Source organism: Salmo salar, chromosome ssa26, assembly GCF_905237065.1.
Source record: "Salmo salar chromosome ssa26, Ssal_v3.1, whole genome shotgun sequence".
Taxonomy (NCBI): domain Eukaryota; kingdom Metazoa; phylum Chordata; class Actinopteri; order Salmoniformes; family Salmonidae; genus Salmo; species Salmo salar.
In genome coordinates this window covers 39,141,531-39,158,114 of record NC_059467.1, presented here as the reverse complement: position 1 = coordinate 39,158,114, position 16,584 = coordinate 39,141,531, and the positions used below count along the sequence as shown (strand labels likewise).

The following is a 16,584-nucleotide window of genomic DNA, read 5'->3' as shown; positions in this document are numbered from 1 at the left end:
AGATAGTGTTGTCTACAGCTTATCTTAAGGTACTCCACCTCAGGCGAGCAATACCTCGAGACTTCTTTAATATTAGACATCACACACCAGCTGTTATTGACAAATAGATACACACCCCCACCCCTCGTCTTACCGGACGTAGCTTCTCTGTTCTGCTGGTGCATGGAAAATCCCCTTTCTCTCATCTCCTTAACCCCTATAGGCTGACTCCTCTCTCTCATCTCCTTAACCCCTATAGGCTGACTCCTCTCTCTCATCTCCTTAAGCCCTATAGGCTGACTCCTCTCTCTCTCATCTCCTTAACCCCTATAGGCTGACTCCTCTCTCTCTCATCTCCTTAACCCCTATAGGCTGACTCCTCTCTCTCTCATCTCCTTAACCCCTATAGGCTGACTCCTCTCTCTCTCATCTCCTTAACCCCTATAGGCTGACTCCTTTCTCTCATCTCCTTAACCCCTATAGGCTGACTCCTCTCTCTCTCATCTCCTTAACCCCTATAGGCTGACTCCTCTCTCTCTCATCTCCTTAACCCCTATAGGCTGACCCTCTCTCTCTCATCTCCTTAACCCCTATAGGCTGACTCCTCTCTCTCATCTCCTTAACCCCTATAGGCTGACTCCTCTCTCTCTCATCTCCTTAACCCCTATAGGCTGACTCCTTTCTCTCATCTCCTTAACCCCTATAGGCTGACTCCTCTCTCTCATCTCCTTAACCCCTATAGGCTGACTCCTCTCTCTCTCATCTCCTTAACCCCTATAGGCTGACTCCTCTCTCTCTCATCTCCTTAACCCCTATAGGCTGACTCCTCTCTCTCTCATCTCCTTAACCCCTATAGGCTGACTCCTCTCTCTCTCATCTCCTTAACCCCTATAGGCTGACTCCTCTCTCTCTCATCTCCTTAACCCCTATAGGCTGACTCCTTTCTCTCATCTCCTTAACCCCTATAGGCTGACCCTCTCTCTCTCATCTCCTTAACCCCTATAGGCTGACTCCTCTCTCTCTCATCTCCTTAACCCCTATAGGCTGACTCCTTTCTCTCATCTCCTTAACCCCTATAGGCTGACTCCTCTCTCTCATCTCCTTAAGCCCTATAGGCTGACTCTCTCTCTCTCATCTCCTTAAGCCCTATAGGCTGACTCCTCTCTCTCATCTCCTTAACCCCTATAGGCTGACTCCTCTCTCTCTCATCTCCTTAACCCCTATAGGCTGACTCCTCTCTCTCATCTCCTTAACCCCTATAGGCTGACTCCTCTCTCTCATCTCCTTAACCCCTATAGGCTGACTCCTCTCTCTCTCATCTCCTTAACCCCTATAGGCTGACTCCTCTCTCTCTCATCTCCTTAACCCCTATAGGCTGACTCCTCTCTCTCTCATCTCCTTAACCCCTATAGGCTGACTCCTCTCTCTCTCTCATCTCCTTAACCCCTATAGGCTGACTCCTCTCTCTCTCATCTCCTTAACCCCTATAGGCTGACTCCTTTCTCTCATCTCCTTAACCCCTATAGGCTGAGTCCTCTCTCTCATCTCCTTAACCCCTATAGGCTGACTCCTCTCTCTCTCATCTCCTTAACCCCTATAGGCTGACTCCTCTCTCTCTCATCTCCTTAACCCCTATAGGCTGACTCCTCTCTCTCTCATCTCCTTAACCCCTATAGGCTGACTCCTCTCTCTCTCATCTCCTTAACCCCTATAGGCTGACTCCTCTCTCTCTCATCTCCTTAACCCCTATAGGCTGACTCCTCATTCTCTCATCTCCTTAACCCCTATAGGCTGACTCCTCTCTCTCTCTCATCTCCTTAACCCCTATAGGCTGACTCCTCTCTCTCATCTCCTTAACCCCTATAGGCTGACTCCTCTCTCTCTCATCTCCTTAACCCCTATAGGCTGACTCCTCTCTCTCTCATCTCCTTAACCCCTATAGGCTGACTCCTCTCTCTCTCCCTCTCATCTCCTTAACCCCTATAGGCTGACTCCTCTCTCTCTCATCTCCTTAACCCCTATAGGCTGACTCCTCTCTCTCTCATCTCCTTAACCCCTATAGGCTGACTCCTCTCTCTCTCTCTCTCTCTCATCTCCTTAACCCCTATAGGCTGACTCCTCTCTCTCTCATCTCCTTAACCCCTATAGGCTGACTCCTTTCTCTCATCTCCTTAACCCCTATAGGCTGACTCCTCTCTCTCTCATCTCCTTAACCCCTATAGGCTGACTCCTTTCTCTCATCTCCTTAACCCCTATAGGCTGACTCCTCTCTCTCTCATCTCCTTAACCCCTATAGGCTGACTCCTCTCTCTCTCATCTCCTTAACCCCTATAGGCTGACTCCTTTCTCTCATCTCCTTAACCCCTATAGGCTGACTCCTCTCTCTCTCATCTCCTTAACCCCTATAGGCTGACTCCTCTCTCTCTCATCTCCTTAACCCCTATAGGCTGACTCCTCTCTCTCTCATCTCCTTAACCCCTATAGGCTGACTCCTCTCTCTCATCTCCTTAACCCCTATAGGCTGACTCCTCTCTCTCTCATCTCCTTAACCCCTATAGGCTGACTCCTCTCTCTCTCCCTCTCATCTCCTTAACCCCTATAGGCTGACTCCTCTCTCTCTCCCTCTCATCTCCTTAACCCTTATAGGTCTCTCTTCCAGAGAGAGGCCAAGGAGAGGTGAGGGCTAGAGATATAGGTGTTTACACACTTTACATTAACACACAGTCACCACACATTAACACACAGTCACCATACATTAACACAGTCACTTTACCTTAACACACAGACTTAGTCACCCTTCTATGACTCTATGATATGTCTACATAAGACTGTATGTTTAGTTCATTATTAACGTCTGCTTTGTTAAATTACATCTATGAATCTTTCACTGCGTTATAACAACCTACAGACGATTACAGGGTCCTTTTTCAATAACAAATGTTATTTTTTTCTTCTCTCTCTCTAGACATTGGTTCTCTGTATCTGTGTGGACTTGTATGAGTGATACATGCTTAGACAACTGAACCAGAAATGATGCCGGTTCATCCATGGGTGTGTACTCTAATTTCTAGGATCTTACATATTCCCAGAACATTCCTTTTAAGGCTTAAATGTCTTCTATGTAACCTCACGGGTCACGCAAACCATTCCACAGAGAAGGTTAACATTGCCAGAGTGCATTGCTAACATGTTTGGCTGCGCATCTTTCATTTTTCTGACACATTCTACATAGCGGGAACTCCCTGATTAAACTGAAGTCACCTACGTGTTGTTTTTCTGTTGTGTGACAGTGTTCATACTGCTCCATAGCTCTACACATTCTCCCGTGGAACTCTGTAGCAGGCTGAGCTGGGACATCTCCCTCCCTTTCCCCTCTTGTCTTCTCCCTCCCTTTCCCCTCTTGTCTTCTCCCTCCCTTTCCTCTCTTGTCTTCTCCCTCCCTTTCCCCTCTTGTCTTCTCTCTCCCTTTCCCCTCTTGTCTTCTCCCTCCCTTTCCCTTCTTGTCTTCTCCCTCCCTTTCCCCTCTTGTCTTCTCCCTCCCTTTCCCCTCTTGTCTTCTCCCTCCCTTTCCCCTCTTGTCTTCTCCCTCCCTTTCCCCTCTTGTCTTCTCCCTCCCTTTCCCTTCTTGTCTTCTCCCTCCCTTTCCCTTCTTGTCTTCTCCCTCCCTTCCCCTTCTTGTCTTCTCCCTCCCTTTCCCCTCTTGTCTTCTCCCTCCCTTTCCCCTCTTGTCTTCTCCCTCCCTTTCCCCTCTTGTCTTCTCCCTCCCTTTCCCTTCTTGTCTTCTCCCTCCCTTTCCCCTCTTGTCTTCTCCCTCCCTTTCCCCTCTTGTCTTCTCCCTCCCTTTCCCCTCTTGTCTTCTCCCTCCCTTTCCCCTCTTGTCTTCTCCCTCCCTTTCCCTTCTTGTCTTCTCCCTCCCTTTCCCCTCTTGTCTTCTCCCTCCCTTTCCCCTCTTGTCTTCTCCCTCCCTTTCCCCTCTTGTCTTCTCCCTCCCTTTCCCCTCTTGTCTTCTCCCTCCCTTTCCCTTCTTGTCTTCTCCCTCCCTTTCCCCTCTTGTCTTCTCCCTCCCTTTCCCCTCTTGTCTTCTCCCTCCCTTTCCCCTCTTGTCTTCTCCCTCCCTTTCCCCTCTTGTCTTCTCCCTCCCTTTCCCCTCTTGTCTTCTCCCTCCCTTTCCCTTCTTGTCTTCTCCCTCCCTTTCCCCTCTTGTCTTCTCCCTCCCTTTCCCCTCTTGTCTTCTCAGTTGGGCGAACAGCCCCCCCCAAGACATTTGGAACAACACAAATAAATAATCATAACATTTAAAACTATAGAAATATAAAAATGACTCATAAATATCAAAAAGAAGTAACAAAGACAAATAGAAGCAAATTGTAGTATATAAATGTAAATAAAAGAGAATATAATTATTACACTATTACCCTATTGCTAACGAAAACACAAATAAAACTAAATTGTACAAATCCTATATCACACAAATACACAAATAAAATAAGACACTTATAAAGATGAGAACCTGATTATTACACATCAAACAAGAAACACACAAACGAAATAGCACAACTAATTGCATTACTAATTGCATTAGTCCTCTACAAAGGTAGAGGTGCGCTATTTGATAGATTCCCCCGCTCCCCCTACCTCGGGCTTCCAGTGGGGAGACCTGAGGTCAACCTACCCCCGCCCCCCTCCCCATCTCATACTTCTGAGTGGGAGACCTTCCCAGGCAGTAGCCTGCCTTGCTCACAAACTAGAATCAGGGTGCCGACAAGGTTAATTGACCCACAGTCCCACACGGTGACATGATATCATTGACATGATGTGCAAATGCGCAATAGAAAACCGATCGCGCAAATGTCACCATTTGGAATATTTTTTTATTTTTAAAAACATTTTTTTTAAATAAGCCGCCCTGGGCTGCTGCCCATGTCGCATATGCCTAAATCCGCCACTGGTGTCTGTCTATCTGTGTCTGTTTATCTGTGTCTGTGTCTGTTTATCTGTGTCTGTTTATCTGTGTCTGTGTCTGTCTATCTGTCTCTGTGTGTCTGTCTATCTGTGTCTGTGCCTGTCTATCTGTGTCTGTGTCTGTTTATCTGTCTCTGTGTCTGTCTATCTGTCTCTGTGTCTGTCCATCTGTGTCTGTGTCTGTTTATCTGTCTCTGTGTCTGTTTATCTGTCTCTGTGTGTCTGTTTATCTGTCTCTGTGTCTGTTTATCTGTGTCTGTGTCTGTTTATCTGTCTCTGTGTCTGTTTATCTGTGTCTGTGTCTGTTTATCTGTGTCTGTGTCTGTTTATCTGTCTCTGTGTGTCTGTTTATCTGTCTCTGTGTCTGTTTATCTGTGTCTGTGTCTGTTTATCTGTCTCTGTGTCTGTTTATCTGTCTCTGTGTCTGTTTATCTGTCTCTGTGTGTCTGTTTATCTGTCTCTGTGTCTGTTTATCTGTGTCTGTGTCTGTCCATCTGTGTCTGTGTCTGTTTATCTGTGTCTGTGTCTGTTTCTGTCTCTGTGTCTGTTTATCTGTCTCTGTGTCTGTTTATCTGTGTCTGTGTCTGTTTATCTGTGTCTGTGTCTGTTTATCTGTCTCTGTGTCTGTCTATCTGTCTCTATGTGTCTGTCTCTGTGTGTCTGTCTCTGTGTGTCTGTCTCTGTGTTTGTCTATCTGTCTCTGTGTCTGTCTGTCTTTGTATTGCATGCATGGGGATTTTAGGTCAGTGATGAGCACAGCACTGACTCCCAGGTGCCCTGATACCAACTGGAAACAGTACAGTAGACCGTGGCAGGTGCCCTGATACCAACTGGAAACAGTACAGTAGACCGTGGCAGGAGTCCTGATACCAACTGGAAACAGTACAGTAGACCGTGGCAGGAGTCCTGATACCAACTGGAAACAGTACAGTAGACCGTGGCAGGAGTCCTGATACCAACTGGAAACAGTACAGTAGACCGTGGCAGGTGCCCTGATACCAACTGGAAACAGTACAGTAGACCGTGGCAGGAGTCCTGATACCAACTGGAAACACTACAGTAGACCGTGGCAGGTGCCCTGATACCAACTGGAAACACTACAGTAGACCGTGGCAGGAGTCCTGATACCAACTGGAAACAGTACAGTAGACCGTGGCAGGAGTCCTGATACCAACTGGAAACAGTACAGTAGACCGTGGCAGGAGTCCTGATACCAACTGGAAACAGTACAGTAGACCGTGGCAGGAGTCCTGATACCAACTGGAAACAGTACAGTAGACCGTGGCAGGAGTCCTGATTATGCTGACGTGGCATGTCTGTGCTGTTCCACCCATCCTACCATGACATGGCATAAAGGCCCTGCCCTCTTGTTCTCAATTAGACCTCCATCAGAGAGGATTTCTGCCAAGCCTGTTCCAATGGGGCTCCCGAGTGGCGCAGCGGTCTATGGCACTGCATTTCAGTGCTAGAGGCGTCACTACAGACCCTGGTTCGATTCCAGGCTGTATCACAACAAGCCGCGATTGGGAGTCCCATAGGGCGGCGCACAATTGGCCCAGTGTCGTCCGAGTTAGGGTTTGGCCGGGGTAGGCTGTCATTGTAAATAAGAATTTGTTCTTAACTGACTTGCCTAGTTAAATAAAGGTTAAATAAAAAAAATGAAAAATTCCATCTATCAACTCCTGTGTGCTACCTGGAACCGACGGGGCAGAAAAAAACAAACGTTCCCAACCGCAGTTTCCGTTAAACTGGAATCTGCCTCTGGTTAGGCTAGGTGACTTTCTCAGGTGTTGTGGGTGTAGCCCATGTTGGGATGAGCAGATAGGAGTACAATTATGTTGGCCCTACATGCTGATGTAAGGTCCATTTAGTTTTTTTCTCTTTAATGGGGAAGGTTAGGAATTAGGGGTGGTAAGCTGATCCTAGATCTGTGCCGAAAGGCCAACTTCTACCCTGAGCGTGATGCATCCTGATAATTTGCAGAGAGCCTATCAGGAGTCATGGCCTGACACATCAGTGCTCTGCCCCGCCCCATCACCTGCTTGGCCAGGTGTCAAACAACAAATGATTCATATGAGAGCAGATATTAACACACTCTCTCAAACATACACTACCGTTAAAAAGTTTGGGGTCACCTAGAAATGTCCTTGTTTTTGAAAGAAAAGCACTTTTCTGTCCATTAAAATAACATCAAATTGATCAGAAATACAGTGTAGACATTGTTAATGTTGTAAATGACTATTGTAGCTGGAAACGGTAGATTCTTAATGGAATATCTACATAGGAGTACAGAAGCCCATTATCAGCAACCATCAGTTCTGTGTTCCAATGGCACGTTGTGTTAGCTAATCCAAGTTTATCATTTTAAAAAGCTAATTGATCATTAGAAAACCCTTCTGCAATTATGTTAGCACCGCTGAAAACTGTTGTTTTGATTAAAGAAACAATAAAACTGGCCTTCTTTAGACTAGTTGAGTATCTGGAGTATCAGCATTTGTGGGTTCGATTACAGGCTCAAAATGGCCAGAAACAAAATACTTTCTTCTGAAACTCTTTGGAACTCTGCCTAGAAGGCCAGCATCCTGGAGTCGCCATTTCACTGTTGACGTTGAGACTGGTGTTTTGCGAGTACTATTTAGAGGTCGACCGATTAATCGGAATGGCCAATTAATTAGGGCCGATTTCAAGTTTTCATAACAATCGGCATTTTTGGACACCGATCATGGCCGATTACATTGCACTCCACGAGGAGACTGCATGGCAGGCTTGACTACCTGTTATGCGAGTGCAGCAAGGAGCCAAGGTAAGGTGCTAGCTAGCATTAAACATATCTTATAAAAAACAATCAATCTTAACATAATCACTACTTAACTACACATGGTTGATGATATTACTAGTTTATCTAGCTTGTCCTGCGTTACATATAATCGATGCGGTGCCTGTTAATTTATCATTGAATCACAGCCTACTTCGCCAAACGGGTGATTTAACAAGCGCATTCGCGAAAAAAGCACTGTCGTTGCACCAATGTGTACCTAACCATAAACATCAACGCCTTTCTTAAAATCAATACACAAGTATATCTTTTTAAACCTGCATATTTAGTTAATATTGCCTGCTAACATGAATTTCTTTTAACTAGGGAAATTGTGTCACTTCTCTTGCGTTCTGTGCAACAGAGTCAGGCTATATGCAGCAGTTTGGGCCCCCTGGCTCGTTGCGAACTGTGTGAAGACCATTTCTTCCTAACAAAGACAGCTAACTTCGCCAAACGGGGGATGATTTAACAAAAGCGCATTTGCGAAAAAAGCACAATCGTTGCACGAATGTACCTAACCATAAACATCAATGCATTTCTTAAAAATCAATACACAGAAGTATATATTTTTTAACCTGCATATTTAGTTAAAAGAAATTAATGTTAGCAGGCAATATTAAACTAGGGAAATTGTGTCACTTCTCTTGCATTCATTGCACGCAGAGTCATGGTATATGCAACAGTTTGGGCCGCCTGACTCGTTGCGAACTAATTTGCCAGAATTTTACGTAATTATGACATAACATTGAAGGTTGTGCAATGTAACAGCAATATTTAGACTTATGGATGCCACCCGTTAGATAAAATACGTAACGGTTCCGTATTTCACTGAAAGAATAAACGTTTTTTTTCGAAATGATCATTTCTGGATTTGACCATATTAATGACCTAAGGCTCGCATTTCTGTGTGTTATTATATTATAATTAAGTCTATGATTTGATAGAGCAGTCTGACTGAGCAGTGGTAGGCAGCAGCAGGCTCGTAAGCATTCATTCAAACAGCACTTTACTGCGTTTGCCAGCAGCTCTTCGCAATGCTTCAAGCATTGCGCTGTTTATGACTTCAAGCCTATCAACTCCCGAGATTAGGCTGGCAATACTAAAGTACCTATTAGAACATCCAATAGTCAAAGGTATATGAAATACAAATGGTATAGAGAGAAATAGTCCTATAATAACTACAACCTAAAACTTCTTACCTGGGAATATTGAAGACTCATGTTAAAAGGAACCACCAGCTTTCATATGTTCTCATGTTCTGAGCAAGGAAATTAAACATGAGCTTTTTTACATGGCACATATTGCACTTTTACTTTCTTCTCCAACACTTTGTTTTTGCATTATTTAAACCAAATGGAACATGTTTCATTATTTATTTGAGACTACATTTATTTTATTGATGTATTATGTTAAGTTAAAATAAAAGTGTTCATTGTTCATTCAGTATTGTTGTAATTGTCATTATTACAAATATATATATATATAAAAATCGGGCGATTAATCGGGATCCGCTTTTTTTGGTCCTCCAATAATCGGTATCGGCGTTAAAAAATCCTAATCGGTCGACCTCTAGTACTATTTAATGAAGCTGCCAGTTGAGGACAGTATATACAAATGATATGAGTAATGTAAGATATTTAAACATTATTAAAGTGTCATTATTTAAAGTGCCATTGTTTAATTACAGTGACTAGTGATCCATTTATTCTAGTGGCCAGATATTGGGTCTCAATGTAGGCAGCAGCCTACCTCTGAGTTAGTGATGGCTGTTTAGCAGTCTGATGGCTTTGAGATAGAAGCTGTTCTTCAGTCTCTCGGTCCCAGCTTTGATGCACCTGTGGGGCCCCAGTGTTGAGGGTCAATGAGGTGGGGATGTTGTTTCCTGCCTTCACCACCTAGGGGGCAGTCCGTCAGAAAGTCCAGGACCAAATTGCACAGGGCGGGGTTGAGACCCAGGGCCTCCAGTTTAATGATGAGCTTGGAGGGTACTATGGTGTTGAGTGCTGAACTGTAGTCAATGAACAGCATTCTTACATAGGTATTCCTGTTGTCCAGATGGGATAGGGCAGTGTGATGGCTATTGCATTGTCTGTGGATCTGTTGGGGCGGTATGCAAACTGAAGTGGGTCTAGGGTGGCTGGTAATGTGGCGGTGTTATCATCCTTGACTAGACTCTCAAAGCACTTCATGATGACAGAAGTGAGTGCTACGGGGCGGTAGTCATTTAGTTCAGTTACCTTAGCTTTCTTGGGTACAGGGACAATGGTGGCCATCTTGAAGCATGTGGGGACAGCAGACTTGGATAGGGAGCGATTGAATAGGTCTGTAAACACACCAGCCAGCTGGTATGCGCATGCTCTGAGGATGCGGCTAGGGATGCCGTCTAAACAAGCAGCCTTGCGAGGGTTAACACGTTTGAATGTTTTACTCTTGTCGGCCATGGAGAAGGAGAGGGGGGGCGCAGTCCTTGTTAGCGGGCCACGATGGTTGCACTGTATTATCCTCAAAGCGGGCAAAGAAGGTGTTTAGTTTGTCTGGAAGCAAGACATCGGTGTCCTTGACGTGGCTGGTTTTTCTTTTGTAGTCTGATTGTCTGTAGTCCCTGCCACGTCTCGTTTCTGAGCCGTTGAATTGCGACTCCACTTTGTCCCTGTACTGGCATTTCGCTTGTTTGATTGCCTTGCGGAGGGAATAACTATACTGTTTATATTCAGACATATTCCCAGACCTCTTTCCATGGTTAAATGCGGTGGATCGCTCTTTCAGTTTTGCGCGAATGCCACCATCCATCCACGGTTTCTGGTTAGGGTAGGTTTTAATAGTCACAGTGGGTACAACATCTTGCCATCATTTCTGCCGGTGTCTTGGAGCTAGAATCAGGATCATGTATACTCTGCTAATGACGACTCACAAAAAGAGCAAAGGAGAGCATTTTACAATATGGTGAACTGAGCAAACAAGGCATTTGTGGTAAGTACATGGGTGCCGCCATCTTTTTGGCACTCCGCTATTGTGATGTCATCACACGCAAATGTAATTGTATTCTTTTGATTTAGAATGGCCATGGACATGAAATAGAATGGATGTAAAGTGTTTCAAATCAACACTCTTATGTTGTAGTAGTGTCGTACATGTAGCCTGTACTTGGCAGCTAAAAGCTGAATTGCAATACACAACACATACAAGTAAACAAAACAACATCATCTTGAATTGCTTGAAAAGTATCAAACAAGCATCAAGTCTCTAGCTTCAGTGGGTGCCACTGCTTGGTTAAGGCATTTGCCTGCATTGCTGGCAGCCCGAGCTGGGTGGGTGGTAGTCGAGCTGGGTGGGTGGTAGTCGAGCTGGGTGGGTGGTAGTCGAGCTGGGTGGGTGGTAGTCGAGCTGGGTGGGTGGTAGTCGAGCTGGGTGGGGGTGGGTGGTAGTCGAGCTGGGTGGGTGGTAGTCGAGCTGGGTGGGTGGTAGTCGAGCTGGGTAGGTGGTAGTCGAGCTGGGTAGGTGGTAGTCGAGCTGGGTGGGTGGTAGTCGAGTTGGGTGGGTGGTAGTCGAGCTGGGTGGGTGGTAGTCGAGCTGGGTGGGTGGTAGTCGAGCTGGGTGGGTGGTAGTCGAGCTGGGTGGGTGGTAGTCGAGCTGGGTAGGTGGTAGTCGAGCTGGGTAGGTGGTAGTCGAGCTGGGTGGGTGGTAGTCGAGTTGGGTGGGTGGTAGTCGAGCTGGGTGGGTGGTAGTCGAGCTGGGTGGGTGGTAGTCGAGCTGGGTGGGTGGTAGTCGAGCTGGGTGGGTAGCAGCCGAGTTGGGTGGTAGTCGAGTTGGGACAGGGTTGGTAATTGCGGTGGTGGAGTTGTTTTCAGATGTTGTTCTCAGCCCTCTGTAGCCACTGAACGACTACTCCACTAGTGGCGTGTAGCACCCACTTGGGTGATGCTTTTTCTGCTGGCAATACGGGTGCTAAAAGCTCCCCACACATCATTCAGAGTACTAGTCATCCTCACAGTGAGGGAGCCCTCTGCCAGCTCAGCACTGCAGTCCTCTCACGCTCTGGGTGGTGAAACAAGAATCTGTCTCAAGGATGCATATTCTGAATGCATACAGTCAGCTGGCTAGCGAAGCAAACCAAACAAATTGAGCTGCTGTCATTTCTGCAGCTCCGATGCGCAAGACAGGTAGATATATTGGATCAAAATTAAATTAGTTATCAAACACAAAAACCACCTAAAATCAACTAATTATGTAGAATATTTACAGGAGCTCTCAGCCTATGCTGCCATTACGGCCTCGTGAGACTTATCAACCACACCTTCTAAATGGAAACATTCAAATCAAACGTTATTTGTCACATGCGCCGAATACATAAAGTGTAGACCTTATCTTGAAATGCTTACTTACAAGCCCTTAACCAATAGTGCAGTTCAAGAAGAGTTAAGAAGATATTTACCAAATAAACTAAAGTAAAAAATAAAAAGCAACACAATAACGAGGCTATATTTACAGGGGGTACCAAGTCAAGTCAGTGTGCGGGGGTACAGGTTAGTTGAGGTAATTTGTACATGTAGGTGGGGGTGAAGTGACTATGCATAGATAATAAACAGCGAGTAGCAGCAGCGTACAAAACAAATGGGGGGGTCAATGTAAATAGTCTGGTGGCCATTATGATTAATTGTTCAGCTTTACAACTTTACAACTGACATTCTACCACATTCCCTTTGTTTGATTGGCATCCTGTCATGTTCAAATACAGTTGAAGTCGGAAGTTTACATGCACCTTAGCCAAATACATTTAAACTCAGTGTTTCACAATTCCTGACATTTAATCCTAGTAAAAATTCCCTGTCTTAGGTCAGTTAGGATCACCACTTTATTTTAAGAATGTGAAATGTCAGAATAATAGTAGACAGAATGATTTATTTCAGCTTTTATTTCTTTCATCACATTCCCAGTGGGTCAGAAGTTTGCATACACTCAATTAATATTTGGTAGCATTGCCTTTAAATTGTTTAACTTGGGTCAAACATTTCAGCTAGACTTCCACAAGCTTCCCACAATAAGTTGGGTGAATTTTGGCCCATTCCTCCTGACAGAGCTGGTGTAACTGAATCAGGTTTGTAGGCCTCCTTGCTCGTACACACTTTTTCAGTTCTGCCCACAAATGTTCTATAGGATTGAGGTCAGGGCTTTGTGATGGCCACTCCAATACCTTGACTTTGTTGTCCTTAAGCCATTTTGCCACAACTTTGGAAGTATGCTTGGGGTCAATGTCCATTTGGAAGACCCATTTGCGACCAAGCTTTAACTTCCTGACTGATGTCTTGAGATGTTGCTTCGATATATCCACATAATTTTCCTACCGGGCTTCCCCATTCAAATCAATGATGGCATAATGTGTGGACTGGCAGCCATTGCGAGTGTACCCATATGAGCAAAGCAGGACGTAAAAGCAGGAAGTGTACCCATCAATCTGTGCTGTGATTTGTTGAATCAACTTTACAACTGACATTACAAAAAATGCATTCCATTGCATTTCCCCCTTCCCCTTTCCCTCTTCAAAAGGACCACAATGGAAATAAGCTGTTAAGCTTTATTGTGTTATCTTTGATGATTTGCTTAAATTGTATGGTTTTTACAAATTGTCAAATAAATTCAATCAATCACATCAGTTAGCATCATTTGAATGAACATTCTACATTACAATGGAAATTATTGCATCACAATACCAGGCAGCCATTGTGAGTGTACCCATGAGTTAACCAGTCAAATTGTCAGGGTTAGATGTTCCATGCCCCTTCTATTCAGTCTATATCTATGGTCCTACACACCCCTCCTTCATATTTTGGCACACTCTCTCCATCTTGTTAGTGTGTACTATTTAGGACCACTCTGTGGCCCAGGGACAAACGGCTGTTCCTCTCGCCCCAAGCGGTCCGTCTTTCATGCTAATATATAAGTCAGATCTGAAATGATCACTGTTTCAGTGTGTGGCGGTCAGATCTCATCATGGCTCCATGCGTAAAAACAATTAAACCTCCTCCCTCTGTCCTCCTCCACCCACAACAATCACTCTAGGACATGTCAGGTGAAATTGAGCAAGAAATGATCCGTTTTCTAAATCACTTCTCTCCTCTCCCACAACATTCATTTCATTCTTTCTCTTTGTCCCTTTCCTCTTTTAGCTTCCACTTTAAAAGGTCCCACCCAAATCCCTCGCTTCTTCTCCTTTCCTCCAGCCTCTTTTCTCATCTCTCTCTCTGTCGTCATTCTTCCAACAGGACTTCTCTGTTGCGTGTGAATGCTCTCTGAACGGCCTGCTTTCTTCCCTTTCAGGCTGGATGGCATTGTTGCTGCCTACTGTGGGGTTGGCTGTATTTATTTAGGGGTAATTGGTGTGTGGATGAGTGGGGTAATGAGGTGCATCCACACTTGGCTGCTCCCCTCTGAGAGAGACAGAATGGGGGATGGAGGATGACTGCTGCAGGCCTGTACCACTCTGCTGTCTGTTCCAGTCCCAGACATCCAGGCTGGGCAGAATGGCTGTTTCATACCCAGGTGGACAAACCCAATATCAAATCAAAGTTTATTTGTCACCTGCTCCGATTACAACAGGTGAAATGCTTTCTTACAGGCTCTAACCAATAGTACAAAAAAGGTATTAGGTGAACAATAGGTAAAGAAAAAAAACGACAGTGAAAAATAACAGTAGCGAGGCTATAAAAGTAGCGAGGCTATAACAGTAGTGAGGCTACATACAGACACCGGTTAGTCAGGCTGATTGAGGTAGTATGTACATGTAGATATGGTTAAAGTGACTATGCATATATGATGAACAGAGAGTAGCAGTAGCGTAAAAGAGGGGCGTCAATAAGACGGGCCGCCGTGGTTTCAGGGTGCCCTCCCTGCCACCCCAGATCTATCCCCGGTGCCCTCCCTGCCACCCCAGACCTATCCCCGGTGCCCTCCCCCGTACCCCAGATCTATCCCCAGTACACTCCCTGCCACCCCAGACCTATCCCCGGTGCCCTCCCTGCCACCCCAGACCTATCCCCGGTGCCCTCCCTGCCACCCCAGACCTATCCCCGGTGCCCCCCTGCCACCCCAGACCTATCCCCTGTGCCCTCCCTGCCACCCCAGACCTATCCCCGGTGCCCTCCCTGCCACCCCAGACCTATCCCCGGTGCCCTCCCTGCCACCCCAGACCTATCCCCGGTGCCCTCCCTGCCACCCCAGACCTATCCCCGGTGCCCCCCTGCCACCCCAGACCTATCCCCGGTGCCCTCCCTGCCACCCCAGACCTATCCCCGGTGCCCCCCTGCCACCCCAGACCTATCCCCGGTGCCCTCCCTGCCACCCCAGACCTATCCCCGGTGCCCTCCCTGCCACCCCAGAACTATCCCCGGTGCCCTCCCCGTACCCCAGATCTATCCCCGGTGCCCTCCCTGCCACCCAAGACCTATCCCCGGTGCCCTCCCTGCCACCCCAGATCTATCCCCGGTGCCCTCCCTGCCACCCCAGACCTATCCCCGGTGCCCTCCCTGCCACCCCAGACCTATCCCCGGTGCCCTCCCTGCCACCCCAGACCTATCCCCGGTGCCCTCCCTGCCACCCCAGAACTATCCCCGGTGCCCTCCCCCGTACCCCAGATCTATCCCCGGTGCCCTCCCTGCCACCCCAGATCTATCCCCGGTGCCCTCCCTGCCACCCCAGACCTATCCCCGGTGCCCTCCCTGCCACCCCAGACTTATCCCCGGTGCCCTCCCTGCCACCCCAGACTTATCCCCGGTGCCCTCCCTGCCACCCCAGACCTATCCCCGGTGCCCTCCCCCGTACCCCAGATCTATCCCCGGTGCCCTCCCCCGCCACCCCAGATCTATCCCCGGTGCCCCTCCCCGCCACCCCAGACTTATCCCCGGTGCCCTCCAGAGTATCTAATGATTTCTCTTACACCACCTTCCTTATCTGTCTGGACCACGGAGCGCCTCCAGTCTGCTGTCTCCTGCCTCCAGTCTCCTGCCTCCAGTCTGCTGCCTGCCTCCCATTTATTACATGCCATTTGCTGCCTCATATCCTATGAAATTCAATTGCACAGCTCACACTGAAGCCAGAGCAGAGGATTTCTCTCTCTTTCTCTCTTTCTCTCTTTCTCCCTCTCCCAACTTCCCCACCTCTTGAAAATGAAGCTGCTTAATGATAATAGATCATTTAGTAGTACTGCAGTATGTATCTCGGACATTTTGAATGGAAATGGGGGAACTGTCCACATGGGTTTAGGGTGCTAATGTTATGCACGGGTCATTTTGTTCCAGCATAATTCATGTGGACTCACCCTTGAGACAGTCCCTGTGAGAGGAGTAGCAGGACTCATTTTAGAGGCAGACTTTGAGTTGCTAATGATAGCGTTATTCAACTGGTTTGTCCCAGAAACCGTCTGGCTGAATCAAACGGGCCGCTGTTGGGTAATTGAGGCCCATTCCGCACCCCCTGTGGTGACCATGGCAGAACTGTAATACCCCAACAACTCTGACTCAGTCCCAACCTGGCAACACGCCCATCTCCCAGTAAAACACTCTGACTCAGTCCCAACCTGGCAACACGCCCATCTCCCAGTAAAACACTCTGACTCAGTCCCAACCTGGCAACACGCCCATCTCCCAGTAAAACACTCTGACTCAGACCCAACCTGGCAACACGCCCATCTCCCAGTAAAACACTCTGACTCAGTCCCAACCTGGCAACACGCCCATCTCCCAGCAAAACACTCTGACTCAGTCCCAACCTGGCAACACACCCATCTCCCAGTAAAACACTCTGACTCAGTCCCAACCTGGCAACACGCCCAT

The 16,584-nt window shown here is 46.9% G+C and overlaps 1 long non-coding RNA gene across 5 annotated transcripts in view; it reads left to right on the top strand.

Annotated features, from left to right (window-relative positions):
- LOC106562399 (elongator complex protein 4) overlaps positions 1–16,584 on the top strand; it is a 172,333-nt gene that overhangs the window by 122,310 nt on the left and 33,439 nt on the right. Inside the window, exon 10 of one of the 5 annotated variants that reach the window (XR_006762279.1) lies at positions 2,945–3,030. The exons of the other annotated variants lie outside the window; for them this stretch is intronic. This is a non-coding gene — a long non-coding RNA (elongator complex protein 4). The remainder of the gene's footprint in view (positions 1–2,944; positions 3,031–16,584) is intronic. 5 annotated transcript variants of the gene reach the window in all.